Here is a 16,532-nt window from a genome sequence, read left to right as displayed (position 1 = left end):
TTAGACACTAAGAATTATTCAGATATTTGGCAAATAATTTTTATTTATGAATAAGTTAAAGAAAATGGCAACTTTTCAGAAGCTTGCTAGCATGATTTAAAGTTAGCTTTCCTGATCAGCATAAACCAAGCATATTTGTTTTAAAGCATGAACATAATCTAGTCTAGAACAAGGTGTTTGCCTTTATTATAGAATACTGTAGTACTTTTTTATAATAGCCACAAACATTCTGCTTACAATAGTGAATACTTATGTTTTTATAAAGGTAAACATGATTTATAAACAGTTATTCCTTGCCTAAACTGGCCAATGAATATTTAAACTATATCAACACTATTTAACCTATTTAAAAATGGTAGTGCTAGCACACTTTATCAATGTAGATGGGATCTTACTGGTTTTTAACCAGAGATGAAAGTTTGGGCAAGGAGATAATTGCTTCTGAACATCAAAAGAGTCGGATGAGCCAATTAGATTATGCAGAGTTATTTTCAGTGTCTGTCTGTAGATGAATGTCGGAATCACATTGATTAGCCTCCTTAGTCATGGATTCCAAGAGTTTGTCGTTTCAGTTTAAATGTATAACTAACACAACACACTAAATATATAGCTTTCATCACACAATGAAAAGTAATGGCCAAATGTTGAAGTAAAGGCTGATGCTCAGAGCCCTGCTTGGTATACTCTCTGGAATTCCTTAGAGTGGTGTTTGTTAAGGAGAAACATAACTACCAAGCAGGGGTGTGCACAGGAATAAAAATTCGGCCACTTTTGGAGGGGCATGTTCTGTGTCCCCTGCAGACAGAGAAGTTGGCTTACTCCCCCACCTCTCAAACCCTGGGGCTGGTGGAGCTGGCTCTCCCCCACCTTCCCCTGCAGCCCTGGGGCTGGAGTAGGTGGCTCTCCCCTTGCAACTAGAGGAACTGTCATCTCCTGCCCTGGTCCTGGACCAGAGGAGCTCACTCTCCCCGCCCTGACCCTGGAGGAGTTCTGTGCCCTGGCCCATTGGGAGGGAGCATACCCCTGCTTGCCCCTCCCCCTTCTTTATGCCCCTGCTACCAAGGATGTCTAGTGAAATAAAAATAATCATTGGGTGCACAGTTCACTTGTACTGATAAAATTATATTTGGGGTACCTACGAGGTTTGGAAAAGAAATTGCTGTTGAAAAGGTGTCAGGCTTTCTAGAGGCAGTTTTCCTACTGGGGCTATGCTTGAGGATAACACTATGTTACAGGGGCCTCTTGATGTTAAGTGAAAGAGGGCAAAGGAGGTGTATAGAGTTTTACAGGAATCCCCTGGGTCAGATATATGTATAATTGTTCATTAAAGAGTGGCATGTGAAGTGTCTACCGAGAGCCGGTAGCCCACTGGTCATCATCAATCGCTGAGAAATGTCTGTACGGATAATATTTAAGGAGTTGTCTACATTGAAAGTTTTGTTGTTAAGGTAGGTGAGGTAAGACTAGTCACCAGAAGGCAGAAGATGCTTATCTCTCTGTCTGGTCATGTGTATTGTATTTCTTACAGTGGATGCCTATTTGCATCACAAGCCTGATACCAGGCATAAGATTGAGAAATCTACAGGAGAGAAAACCTTTAGGGTTAGGGTTAGGGTGACTGCATCGGGATGTTTAAGATCAAAGGATTAGACTAGTGTATAAGGTAATGCAGGTAAACACCCAGTATCCTTCACCTAGGAGACAAACTGACAGTGTGTTTTGTCTCATGAAACAGGAATAAAAGCCTGCCAAGCTGGCAAGTGCTAGCTAGCAATACTTTGTTAAATCTGAGAATATCTTGTTAATTAAGCCTGGACTCTAGAATGAGTTTGGTTTTTATATGTAACCATTTGTTTCCAATATTTCTACTTGCTATCAGTGGAATCTCTGTACTTCAGAAAGTAAACTTTTACTTATTTTCACGATCAACATATATCTAAGTGCTGTGTGTTACGTGGAGTGGTGATCTGAGGTGCAATTGGGAAGCTGGGTGTATGGCTTCTTTGGCAGCAGCAAATCTGTAAATACTGTGAGTGTCCAGTGGAAAAGGGGCTGGATACTCCAGAGAGATCTCAGCAGTCTTGGGGATTGGAGTGTACTTATCGCTAACCTGTAGAGAGAGCGAGAGAGACTGGGGCCTGAGTTCCCAGGCTCCCCACCCATCCCCCCAATGTGCCCAGGCCCCACTGCCTCCCCTCCATTGTACTGAGTTCCCTTCTGCACACCCTAGGTGGACTCCAAACCCTTACTGGAGGCTGTGGATGAGGAAGGGACGGGACTCAGCAGGCTTCCCTGTGCCCCATCTGACAGAATTGTGCTGCTAGCCCTGCTTCCCTGCTCCGGGCACCATTTAGGGGGGCTCAGCAGAGCTTTAGCTGCGATGCCTTTCTCAGGCATGTCCCTTCAGCTGTGCTCAGCCCGACTCCCACCCTGGCTCAGGGGAGGGAATCCTGGGGCAGAGGGCTGGGGTAGAAGCTGGGGGTGGTGGCAGAGATGATGCCCTATGCCCCACCTCACACACACCCCTGGTATTATCAATAAAATTATAAAAATCTAATTCTGCCAAGTCTATTTATAAGCTGTTACTGCTAACAGGAGCCTCACGTGGCACCTTGACCAGAGCTGAGGTGAGAATGGTATGGTAAAACCATGGTATTTGTGTGCTAGGCTAAGTATGCTAGACTTCTGCTGGCATAGCTATGTTGGTCAGGAGTGTGAAGAGGGGTGATCTGACATAACTGTGCCAGTAGAAACCTCTAGTCCGGATTTGCACCGTTTATACCAGCAAAACTGCACTTTTACCCGGGTAGCTTCTTTTGTTCGAGGTGGTGGAATAAGCTATACTGGTAAAAGTGCATCTTGCTAGTCTCAGTTTCATCCACAGTAGGAATGATTTCCTGGTGTAGTTTGCCAGTAAAGCACTCCTAATGTAGATTTGACCTTAGACTAGTATGGTTCCCAGAGTTAAAAAAATCCTGCTCATTCTGGATAGGCTACCTGGTGAGAATCCTGCTAACAATAACATTTAAACAAGATGTAGCTAGCCAGCATGAGCAGCCCCATCACCAGGGCTGCTTTGGAGAGGGCTGTGGGCAGAGGTCCTCGCTGATGTCTGAGAGCTTGTCCTCACTCGTTGGAACTCTAATTTTTTGTTTCAGGTTGTTTAGGGACAACTTTAATTTCTGATTTTTAATAAAAGCAAAGGAAATGAAGTGTTAGATTCACAAAAAGCGAGGAGGAGAAGGGGTTGGTACCCCCATATAACATGTAGCCCAATGGTTAGAGCGCTCACCTGGGATGCAGGAGACCCAGATTTGAATCCCAACTCTAGAGCAGGGATTTGAACAAAGATCTCCTGCTTTCCTCAGGAGTGTCCTAGCCATTAGCCTAGTGAGTATTCTGGGATGGGTCTCTTTCATTCTCTGTTGGAGCTGTGGCCCTTTGTATAAAAAACGTGAATAGTCATTTGGACAGAAGGACAGCATGTGACTGATTCTATAAGCCAGCAGTTAGGGCACTCACCTGCCAAAAAATGGTTTCATCTGAAAAATTTTGCCCAGTTCTATTTAGAATGCACAGACTGTTGTAGCCAGTGCATACTGTCCATCTGGTTCCAGTCCTGCTCTCTGGGTGGATGCCAGTATGTTGAGATGGATCCAATTGCTTTTAAGCACACTGGGTGTGGATAGTGACTTCTTACTGTTCCCAGCTCTGGGTCTCTTGGGTGCAGACCCCATTACTGACATCCTCCTTGGACAGTGAGACTCTGCAGTTTAGCCAGAGTCAATGCCATGGCCCTGTAGGTAGCAAACACATTGTTTCACAGGGCAGAACCATTTAATGTTGATGGCTGTTGATTGCTGTGTTGCAGCTTCCCATTCATAGGCCTGCTCCACACTAGAAAATTAGGTCCATATAACTACGTCACTCATGGGTGTGAAAAATCCACACCCCCTGAGCAGTGTAGTTTAGCCAACCTGAGTCCCTGTGTAGACAATGGTAGGCTGATGGAAGAATTCTTCAGTCAACTTAGCTACTGCCTGTTGGGAGGTGGATTACCTATGCTGAAGGGAGAATCCCTTCCATTCGCAGAGGTGGTATCTACAGTGAAGCACTACAGTGGCACAGCTGTGCTGCAGTAGCATTTTAAGTGTAGAGAAGCCCATAGTCAAGTTCCTGCTACAGAATATTCCCCAAACTGTCATAGCTACTTTCCCAAATCTTTAGGGGAAAAAGGAGCTGGATCTAGTGTCCCTCACTGACATATCTTCAACTTTGTCTGGTTGTGCAATACTTGTTTTCAGTCTCTCTTTCATGTTCATGTAGTAATAGCTGACAAACAAGAAAGAAGTGCTGATCTGCAGTATGTCTAAAGGTATGGCATCAAGTACATGCCTCTTGGGATTGTGTTTAGTTTATAAGTGGGATTCTTTTGTGATCTGAGGCTAATGGATGAAAACCAAAATAATCCAAATAGCTTAGGTTTAAAAAGATTCTGTTAAGTATACATGCTCTTTTCCAAGAGTGGTGTGGTGCAGGAAGATGTTCTGCCGTGCAGCGATAAGCAGTCATGGTGACTTACTGTCACAGTGTAATATCTGGTACAGTAACAAAATGACAGGTTTAAAAAGATCTTCATGTCTAGAGCTTGGTCTAAAAAGAGTGGATCTGTTTTCAGATAAAGAAAGCAGCAGAGCAATAAGGTAACTTGTAAGTGTCAGCTGTAGTTTGCACTCTCTTCTTCAAGATCAGCTCAGATTTCTCACCTCTACTGCATGTTTACCTTGGAATGAGGTAACTGTGACAGGGTGTAAGTGCACTACTTAGTCTCTGGAGAGAAAACCACACAGGGTTGTTGTGAGGATTGTTTAGTCAACACAGGTAAAGCCCTCTTAAGAGGGAAAGCATGACACAAAATGCTACATGTTATTCTCTTTCCTCTTCCTGTCTGTTCATTTTTCATCCCAATGTCCTGTCACATTGCTCTTTCTCTGTTCCTTGTCTTTCTTCCCTCAATTCATTTGTTTTTGCCTTCAATAGCATCTCATGAAACCACTCTGCTCTTGTAACTGACACCTGTCTGAACTGGTGTGGAAATGAGTTAAAAGAAAAATTCTCCTGCAGGTCTCAATGTGCATACATAAGTGACACCAAGCAAAAGAAGATTATACCTCTGAATCTGGCATGAATTTTTAGGAGAGTTATAAACCTCTCAAAATAAGAGTTTAGAATGGAAATGCTGACACAAATGTTATAGTACCTGAACTTAGACTGGGAAAATGAGGAGGGCGGTGGCTGTTGCTACAGTAACACAGCCTTGAGGTTTTCATATTAAATGCCATAACTTAAGCAGCCTGAAATAACTTACGTGATTTCCCTGTTATTACACCATTTGCTTCTCTTAAGTCACTTAGCCCATAGGGCATTTGCAACGATTCACAGCTGCTTAGGTTAACCACATAGGACAACAGAAACAAACATCATGGGCATGGACTGAAATCAGAAGTTTCTGCCCATTGCACCAAAGGAAGCAGCTCCTTTGTCTGCCATTTGAGTTAACTGACATTGTGATGGTGTGCACCTACCTCTCGTGAGCACCTCCTGTTGCTGGGGTGCACTCTCTTCTCTGCTCCTGGATCCGCAGCAGCTGTTGCCCTCATCAGGTGGGTCTGCAGTGATTCAGCCCTCTGGCTAAGTCACACATAGTGAAAAATGGACAAACCCCTTGCAGGGTAACAAAGGTCCAACAAGGACTACCATCGTGCCCTTGTTGGTGTCTGTCTGCAGCCTGTCTTGGGGGTTAGTTCTCAGGCCCTTCTGTGCTAGCTTTGTCTGTTTTAAGCCTGCCTGTTCATCTCTTAATAATTTTGTGTGCCTTGGCATTAATAAATCCGGTTGGTTTCTGCATGTTAACTTATTCTTCTATACCTGTGTCTGTGGCTAGAACAGGCTAGAAGACCTGATTATAAGGTCATAAATTGATAACATTCTGACATTGCCTACTAATCTTCCAAGATGTCTGTCTTATTGTATTGGGGCTTTACAATATACCTGGGGCTTTACAAAACAGTTCCAAACTCAAAGCGTAGAGTGTAAGGTCTCATCCCAGGAGGCTGACCAGATAGCAAGTGTGGAAAATTGAGACAGGGTTGAGGGGTAATAGGTGCCTATATAAGACAAAGTACCAAATACCGGGACTGTCCCTATAAAATCCCAGTCCTGCCAGATGCTTCATGCAGACAGAGGCCCATTGAAGATGGAACTCCACGTGGGTACAGGGGTTCACACACTTGGACTCTCCTTGTTTCTAGCTATTGGGAGGATGTTAGACCCTTGTGCATGGGAGTGCTGGAACAGTTTTTATAGTGGAGGTGCTGAGAGCCATTGAACCAAACTGGAAACCCTGTATATAATGGAAACTACTTCCAGCCTGCCCCCGCACTCCTAGTTCCAGCACCTCTGATTGTGTAACCCCTTTCCTTTTTTGGTCTTTGATTTTGGGTTATCAGTAGTATTGAGACCTTATTAATATATTTACCCATCACATCATTTCTTCCTTCCAAGTCTCCATGAAAAAGGTCTGAGGGCTGAGAGGATAAACTGGGGTCAGTGGAATGGCTATGCAGCTCCACCAGACAAGTAGCTAGGCGTGGGAGGGGGTAGCTGCTGCCATGGAGACCAGAGAGGAGCTGTAGTAGTGTGGTATGGGACTGGGAGGTCCCAGTACTGTAGACCTCTCCCATGCAAAGCACAGTTGCTTTTTACTTTCCCACTGGCAGTACAGATATTCTGGCAGTACAGATATTCTGGCACTACTGAGGAGAGGTGGCAGATGGATCTTATTTCCTGTATAATTTTAGATTAAATATGCTGACGCCATTAAACTCACTAAGGCAATATGACCCTCCAGAGTTTCAAATGACAAGCCTGAAAGTCTATAGGAAGGAACCATTCATGCAGAGGCATTTTGATCCTCCATACTTTGTTGTAGTAAATGCCAAGTTACAGGTTTAAAAAAAAAAAAAAAAATCTTTCGGTGAAAAGAGGCACGTGCTAGTGCAAAGAGAGCAGGGTTTGAAAATCTAAATACCCAAATGAGGACAAAATAGCCATTTTAATCATAAAGTTTAAGAAACTGAAATCAAATCTGCATATAAATCTATGTGGTCATCATTGCTATTCTCTGCAGAGCTTCCGACTAGGACTCCTGTGTGAGACCCGTGGTTAGTAAGATGGTCTTTACGTTACATTTCTGTGAGCTCATCGCTGGCAATCACATCTATTATCCACCATCCACTTCCCTGTTCCCTTAAAGGCTTTAGAATTAAACAATATTCCTAACTACAATGCTTTTTGCACACTAAAGGATTAAACACCCTGTTTGACATTTAATTCACTTCTCATGGTCCCTGCATTGTGGTAACTTTCTGTTCTGAGGGCTCCAGACAGACACCCTCAGATACTTTGGTGAGGAGAGCTTTCTAATGGGAAACTTTGACATTTGTGTAGTTTATAATAGAATACTGAATGATGCTACAACATCATACTGCCAGATTGCCAAGGATTTGACTTCTCTGTGCCACCTCTTTATTCAATATTAAGAGGGCCATGTGAACAAGTTGTTGGCAGAAATAAATAAACAGGATAAAGTTGTTTTATAATTACATGTATATATCAGCTGTTGGCACAAACACAGGGTTCTAATGCTAAGTAAGCCACTAACTTGCTGTGAACCTTAGGCAAGTCACTTTGCATCCTTGTGTCTTAATCACACCATTTGTGAAACTGGATAAAATAGCAGGACGGTGCTAAATAAACCATCCTTTGCATTTAATCTGAGCTTTTTTGGGGACATAGATTACAAATGATACTTCAAAATCAACTGACATGTCCAATTCCAAATTCCTATGCTGAACTTTCTATCCACTCATCTGTATTCTACAAGGCAGAAAAGCCACCATGAATTCAAACACCTGAGCCCCTTCTGTCTGTTCTATAGCAAACAAGTGCACTGGCTGGTGGATGCAGGATAGTATCTCACTGTAATGTAGCACAGAGAAGAATAGAGTTGGATCATCTCAAACCTCCTTTCACGAGGACTCTAATTCAAAGGAAAAAGAAACCTTGGTGCTAACTAAAAATCCCATATTGAAAAATATAAAAATATTGAAAACTCTTTCCATTTGTGCTAAGTATGTACTGGCTCCTGGCATCTTATAAACTGCATAGCAGTTCCCTTGCAACAGGGCTAGTTGGGTAATCTTAATACTGTTGAAACTGCTCCATAATCTGTTATTCCTGATATTTTTTCTCTTCCTCTAAAAACTATTAGTACCATGGACAAGAAGTGCAATGGAAAAGAAAACACACCATGTTCTACAATGGCAAATTGGCCCTTTGGTGATATATTTGTTCTGATCATGGAACTAATAAAGCCAAAGAATGTATAAAGTTTATGTACTTGACTTCGGGAAAAATTGTACCTCTTTTGGCTTTTTTCCCCATCAAGTTAAAAATGGGGATATTTTTCTCAGAGGGATGCTGTGAAGTTTAGTTAATATTTATGAAGCACTTCAGCGGGAAGGTGCCATAGAAGTGCAAAGTAAAGAGTTATGGAAAATATTTGTTCTCACAACATACCTGATTATCTAATGATATAGTCTTAAATTCCAAGTAAAACTAACCGTAGTGACATTTTTGTCACTTGTGGTTGGAATAAAGCACGTTGCTGCCAAAGAAACTGGCAATCTTTTAGTATTTCTATACTTAAATGTGAGATTTTTTCTTAAGGAATGGACCAGATTCAGCAACCAATTACACCTGTCCAACACTATTGTTTTTAATGGGGTTGCACATGTGTTACTGAGAGTAACATCTGGCTCAATGTTTCCAGTCCCCCATGATCCATTCGTGAACACCATTGTGACAGGCACTTTAGAAACCAAAATGGATGGTATCTTTAATCATATAATTATTCTTCTACATGTGACTTGGTTACCTACCAGCTATTAGAAATGATAGACCTTGCTTGGTCTTGTTGCATTTTAATATGAGTTTAATCTACATTCCACTGCTGTGTTCCACTGACATGGCTCTCCCCAATGCTTTAACGACCATTTTCTGACTAAAGCTCAGAACCACTACTCCCTCCTCTTCTGCTACTTGTTGGCTGCCTTCAGCAGTATTGTCCATGATCTTTTTGAAATCTTGATCTCCTCCTGCTTTCATGACTATCTCTCTCTCTCATTTGATTATCATTCACAAACACAAATTCAACCATGATTTCCCAGAATTAAAGAATGATAGCATAATTAATGGAAATCAACATGATTTTATGGAAAATTGGTCTTGTTAAAGATATTGTTTTGTATGAAAACACAGGTTTGATTGATAAAAAGTAACTGTGACATATTCTGTAAGGCATTTGACTTAGTCCTGCATAGCATTCTGATAAAATAATTAACACTAAACAATATCAATGTATTCCATATTAAATAGATTAAAGAATGGCTAACTGATAGATATAAAAAAGTGTTTCAAATTGGGAAACATCCAATGGGGATGTTATTAGTAGGGTCCTGTGTGGATTTGGTTTTGGTCCAATGCTATTTCTTTATCAATGATCCAGAAGCAACAAGTAAAACAGTTACTACTAAAATCTGCAGATGACACAAAATGATGGAATGGTAAATGATAGACACGGGTCAGTTATACAGATTGATTTGGGTCACTTGATAAAGTGATCCTTTGTTCTAATATTGCCAAATGCAAGATCATGCATCTAGTAGCAATAAATGTAAGCCACACTTAGAAGATGGGGGAACTTCATCCTGGAAATCAGTGATACTTCAAAAGGCCTTAGAGTTCATTGTAGATAACCAATTGAAAATGAGCTCCTATTATGATTCTGTAATGAAGAGGCTGGATGTGATCTTTGGATGCATAAACAGGAGACTATAAGATAGAACTAGGGAAGAGGTGTATCTTTTTATACAGCATTAATGAAACTATGACTGGAATATAGTCCAGTTTTTGTGTCCACACTTCCCCAAGGATGCTGGAAAACTTGAAAGGGTTCAGAGAATAATGATTAGAAGACTGGAAAACATGCCTTATAATGAGAGACCTAAGAAGCTCAATCTACTTAGTTTATTGAAGAGAAGGATAAGTGGTGACTTGATCATAGTCTACAAGTACCTAAATGCTGAAGAAATTTTGTGTGGTAGAACTTAATCTAACAAAAAAAGGCATAATGAAATACAATGGCTAAAAGCTTAAATTAGATATTTTCAGACTAGAAATGAGGTGCATATTTTTAGCAGTGAAGTAATTAACCATTGGGACAACTTACCTAGGGACATGGTGGATTCTCCATCACTTGGAATAATATCAAGACTGGATGTCTTTCTAAAAGATACACTGCAGCTCATATGGAAGTTATGGGCTTGATGCAGAAATTATTGGGTAACATTCTTTTACCTGTTTATGCATATGGTAAATCTAGTTGATTGTAGTGTTCCCTTCTGGCTGTAATATCTATGAATTTACCTGTCTACACTGGACCGGTCTCTTTCTGTCCAAACTAAAATCTTGCCCTGTCTTCCTGAGATTTCTTTTTGGATGGACAGCCATCAGTGTAAGCTCAAAACAAAGCTCTTAATCTTCTCTCCCCAACCCCTCCTTTCTTAGTCACTATGGACACCACCACCATTTTCCTTGTTACTCAGACCCATAACCTGGATGCCATCCTTGACTCTGCCCTTTCTCTAGATCCTTGCATCTAGGCTATGTTTCTGATTCTTCCTGCTTAACATCTCTAAGATACAGCTATCTGCACATCTAAAACTTTCATCTCAGTTACTGCAATAGCCTCTTCTTTGGCCTTGATAAATACAATCTTGCCCCAGATAGCCATGCAGAATTCTGCTGCATAGATCATTTTCCAGCCTTGTGGCTTTGACCACATGATCCTTCCTTTGACTCCTCCTCCTGCATTGTATCAAACACGAACATCTCGTCTTCACTTTCAATGTCCTTTGCAGCCTAACCCTACTTCATCTCTCATGATGTCAAGATATCAACTCACACCTCTCTCCTGCCAATGCCACTAGTCTTCATTGCTCACTTGTTACATTTGCTTCCTCTTCATGCATGGGAGAAGCTCACTGCAAACATCTGCAAAGCTACCTCATTGTCCTCCTCCAAATTCCTTCTTGTGATGCCTACAAAAAAAAAAAAAAATCCCAAACCAAAACAAACAAAAAAGCAACAAAACCCATCCAACACCAACCCGCCCAAAACCCCACAAACTTGGCCTTTCGTCCCATCATGCAGTTACAGCAGGATACAATCACTTTACTAGGGACAGAGCCATGGACCAGCAAACTGTAAAAGGGTATAGCAGCACTCAATGTTATATGTGCCTCTGGGGTGTACTTCAGTTTTGCAGATCCTCTTCACATATCTTCTCACCATGGACAGAGGCATAAAGCCAGAGGGCCAGATTCAGTCACAGGGACACAGTCTCATAGACTTTAAAGCCAGAAGGGACTATCATGCTCATCTAGTCTGACCTGCAGATCACATGCCACAGTACCTTACCCACCACTTCTGCACTAGGCCTATAACCTCTGGCTGAGCTCCTGAAGTCCTCAGATCTTAACCAAAAGACACCAGTTTTCAAGGTCATCCAAATCTTCTTGTATGATATTCCAGTCCTCCCCTGTATTGTATCCCCTCTTAACTTTGGGTCATCTGCAAATTTTATTAACAGTGTCACATTTTTGTACTATGGTCATTAATGAAAATATTAAATAAGATTGATCTCTAGACCAGTCCTCGAGGAACTCCACTAGTAACCTCCCTCCAGTCTGACAATTCACCTTTCAGTCTGACCTGTTGTAATCTCCCATTTAACCAGTTCCTTACCCCCCTTTCAGTTCCCATATTAATCCCCATCTTCTGCAATTTAACAATTCTAGTCTAGGCCCAAAGCTACATTCTTGGTACCTCTGAGCCTGCTAGCAATGATATACATGTACTAAAAAGAGCATTCTTGCTCATGCAATAGTGTATAATAAAACTATCTTTATTTCTGTGAGTGTTGGAGTTACCAAAGACTGAATGGAGAAGAGTGAACTAGAGATGGTGTGTTAAGGGAAGATTGCACTGCTACGTGAAATACTGTGCTTATTTTGTGGCTAAACAGAGGCACTTAATCTCTGAGGCTCCTTTCCTGAGTAATAATATCACATACATGGTATTGGGGGGGGGGGGAAGCCCCCAAAGTGTAATGGAATTACAATATGTATATTGTTATAAGGTAGGAAACAATCTTCTTAAATTACCCACCAGCATGGTGCTATTCAGGCTCAAGCAGTACTATTTTTTTTCTCATCATGAACAAATTTCTGTTGCAGCAAGAAAAGTTTGTCTTACAGAATATAAAATGCTCTCAAAGGTGAAGGTGACTCTGTCAATGTTTGTTTGGGATGAGGAGAGATTCTGCTTTGTAGAAGAAAGAAATGACTAATGTGGTAATGCAAAATGCAATAGTTTGCAGTCTAGCCAACTGCAGTTTCTTCAGTTTCAAGAGGAATTTTGCTCTGTGTTTTGCTGACAACAAGGCTTTTCTTCCTGAGGTGGATGTGCAGCTCAGCATGGGTTGGAACTGTTATTTTACACAAGCATGCAGGTATTAGAAATGGTGTTCTAAGTGACTAGTCTACCATGATTTTGACTTTGTTTTATGAAAACATATGCAATGATCTGGGTCAGTTATTACTGCAGTATCCTGAACACAAAGGGTGGAACCACTAATAATTTAATACACAGCAAACTATAACATTATGGCTTCCAAGTGAGATTTGTAAAGTACTTGAGTCATTACTTTTTGATGATGGAGCAGTTCATCCAAAGAGTTAAGTATATTGAATGCAAATAAGTCAAAACTTTAGGACCTATTCTTGTAAACACTTACCATGAAGGATAGTGTTTACTAATTATGAGTTATTTTATTACAATATTGTTCAAAGGCCTTCATAAGGATCAGGGCCCAATTGTTCTGCGGGGTTGTACCAACACAGAGGAAGACTTGGCCTCTTGTTACCAGAGTTTTTTCCAGCTATACAGTATATCCGTTCTCACTCACTATAAATGTACGGAAAAGCACCTTTGAAATGACTTGTCAAGATTTGTGTGTGCATGTATATAAATAAAACCAAGACAGGATACATGATCCAGTGATGTGGTTATAAACATTTTATTGCCATAAGTTTGAGATGGTTGCATTATGCACAAGTGGAGAAGACACGGTTGATTTCTTCAGGTGATTGGAAGAGCACCAATAAATCTTCATTTCTCATGGTCATGTATGCAGTATGTGCAACTTTTCATGGAAAATCAACTTTAGAAATATTTTTAGAGTGACTTTTAAATAGTTTACTTCCCAGTTTTCTGCCTTCTCTTACCTGGGTGTCCTATTTTGTGGTTGCGTTTTCCTAAGCACAAGTATTTATGGGCTCAACTAAGGCCATTTTTATGTCTATATCTGATGATGCTCCCCAGATGAAGAATTGAGAACTTATTTGCCATGATGGATGCAAAACTGGGTTTGAAATTTGCCTCAAAAAATTGCAGGAGTAAAAACAGCAGTCACTGTTTCAGAAATCTGGCAATTGATACTGCTTGTGTTTATACCTTTACCCCTTAAATTCCAGGCATCTTAGTAATGAATCCAAGTGTATAGACCTCACAGGAGCAGAAATAATTAAAGTTTAACAACCCATGAAGTAAGCCGGTTTCCATACCTAATGCTGTAATGTCTGATACATTGGGACTTTCTAGGTCTAGAATCAAGGGGGTGTTCTATTGGAAAACCGGAAATATCCCCTTTCTGGTGAGAAAGCTGCCATTGCTAGCCCTCATTGGTCACAAGAGATCAACCTCTAGTCCAGGACAGAATGAAGGAGATACCTTTGTACTGTGAATGAGCTAAGATCCAGTGCTGCTTGCCTTACTCACAGCAATAGTTATACTGATGTCAGTGAGAATATACACTTGAGTCCAGGGAATGGGATTTGACTATTAGTGTTTTCATTGTTTTTAATGAACCTGGTTACATTATCAAAAGATTGGAGATACTGTTCATGAAAGCTTCTTGTACAGGGAAATAAAGGAAATCTTGTTGGAAATTCCACCTGCTATAGGTGAATGATTTGACCATTCTTAAGACAACTCTGGGCTCTGTTTCTGAATTGCACTTTCATTTTATTTATGACAGAGTTTGCTCTGGGACTATTAAATCTGGTGGAGGCTGAATTGCATTTTACTATTCTAATTATCTCTCTGACAAGCCCCTTTATTGTCTTTCCCGTTAATAGCAGTAAGTTCTTAATATAATGCCATTAGTGATTTTTTTTACACAGTTACTAGTGCATTATGGCTGCCTTCACAGGTTCTGTCTGATTCAAACTGAAGGACTGGACTTTTTTTAGATTCATGAATCTTTTTTGTGTAGAATAATATGAAATATTCAATGTTATTGGAACCACTCTGATATAGTCTGAAAAGTAAAGCTTCCACAGATTTTCACTTAAAAAACAAAACAAAAAAAACCCCAAATAAAAAACAAACAAAAATAACTTTTGTGCAGATCCATTTCTGGTTTGTGGTATGTTTTGTAAAGACATTAGAGTTAATTCACTTAACTATCAGTAGCTCAATGGTATTTTGCATGAATTCATCCTTGTTGTCTAGTTATTCCAATCACTTTCATTAGGCAGTAAAGCATCCAGGGTTAGTTTATACTGTTGCTTCTCTCGTCTATTATGCATCTTGTTGAAGATTTACTTTATTATTTTCTCACTGGTGGGCAGAGCCGCCTGGTGGTGGGGCAAGGCAAAACAGCAATTTGTCCCAGACTCCTGTTTGAGAGGGTTCCCAGAATGATGGAGCGGTGTCTGAACCAAATATGAGCGAATGCTGTCGCAACCTGGTGCCAGCAGGTCTCTGCACCCATCAGGTTTGGTGCCCACCATCGATAGTGCAGGAAGCGACCTGCCAGCTGTGGTTGGGTCCAGATCCTCCCACAGACATCGCTGGCATCCCTCCATTCTATGTGTATAGAAGCAATTGAACACAATCTAGTAATCTGTCATAATTTATCTCTAGGTTTGGCTTGCTTGATTTTACTTGTTCACATGCTGTTGAAATCTATTATTTGTAAGAGATGCATTGTTACATACATATCTACTCTATGTATGACAGAGAACCGGTTAGAGCTAGGTTGATTCTGTTGCTTTGCTTTAGTTTTGTGCAGATCAGTACTATAAGGAAATGTATTAAAATAGTGGTCCCAGTGCATTTCTGGTGTTGTTCCACTGAGTCAGTGGGATTGCACCACAGATGAATGCGGCCCAGTTTGAGAGTCAAATCTTTAAAAGGTAAATTTAACCATCTCTGTCTCTCACAATGATTTGTATAAAGTACTTTAGGGAGCACTATTTATTAAATGGATATCTCCTGTAAAGAGTTGAGATGATCTGGCCTAATAAAGAGCTTCATCTGTTGAAAATGTAGTTGAATTTTTGTGCTGTGTCTAACACTTTCAGGGCATTTCATATCCTTATGAATAAATTAAATCAATTTTCTCCTAGAAAACAAGTGCCTAGTAGCTAAAACTGATCACGGCTTCTAGACAGTGTCCTGGGTACACTTTTCCCTTTCAGCGAGCATTCAGGTGTGAGTTCTCATTTATTCTGAAAATGAATAATTGCTCTCTAGCTGCTCTAAGAGAGGCTGCTGCTTTAAGAAAAATTAAATCCTTACTAGGCACCTTAATTCTGTTCTATTTCTTGCTGCAAGCTTAATTTTGTTGCCTGTTCAATTATAGCATGACACACAGGGTGCTGATTTCAGCAAATGACTCTGACTCATTCCTCCTCATTTGCACTGACCAAATTAAGAGCAAGATAAACAGAGAGGGATGTGTTCGTGTGTGTGTGTGGGGGGGGGGGACAACAATAACAAAATAACCAAATTGGGGTTTACAAATTTTGTACCTCCTTTGCCACTGATTTTGCGTGGCTTTGATCTTAATAGGAGATGTGTTCTTAATAAGAATATGGTCCTGATCCGTGGCACCTTTTTTTATCCTGTTATTTCAAAGGCAGCCTCTCTTTTCTTATCTCACTGCCTCAATATCATTACATCCCTACTGAATTCAGCTTCCTCACTTTTTTCATCTCCCTAAAATACAGCCTTTGTACTGCTTATTTCAGTTAGTCTGGTTTTTATTTTTATTTAGCAGTCAGCTGTACTCATTTCTCTGGCTATCATCATTCTTCAATTAGTTAAATTAGTTTCACTTTTAACTCCACATGTTCTGAATCTTGCTGAGCATGCAAAAAATGAAGTGAAGTGATACACCAAGTTGCAGCTTCTTCTAACAGAATGCTTAATACAAAATTAAAATGAGGCTTTCAAACAGAAAACTGTGTACAGATGTGTCATTCTGCAACAGAATGCATAAA

The 16,532-nt window shown here is 40.6% G+C and overlaps 1 long non-coding RNA gene across 1 annotated transcript in view; it reads left to right on the top strand.

Annotated features, from left to right (window-relative positions):
- LOC137155341 (uncharacterized) overlaps positions 1–16,532 on the top strand; it is an 85,641-nt gene that overhangs the window by 50,793 nt on the left and 18,316 nt on the right. The gene's annotated exons all lie outside the window — the stretch shown is intronic.

Source organism: Emydura macquarii, unplaced genomic scaffold (assembly GCF_026122565.2).
Source record: "Emydura macquarii macquarii isolate MOO-44397 ecotype Brisbane River unplaced genomic scaffold, CSIRO-AGI_Emac_v2 contig_1348, whole genome shotgun sequence".
NCBI lineage: Eukaryota > Metazoa > Chordata > Testudines > Chelidae > Emydura > Emydura macquarii.
Note: the sequence above shows the minus strand (reverse complement) of the source record. Positions and strands in the feature narration are given on the sequence as shown.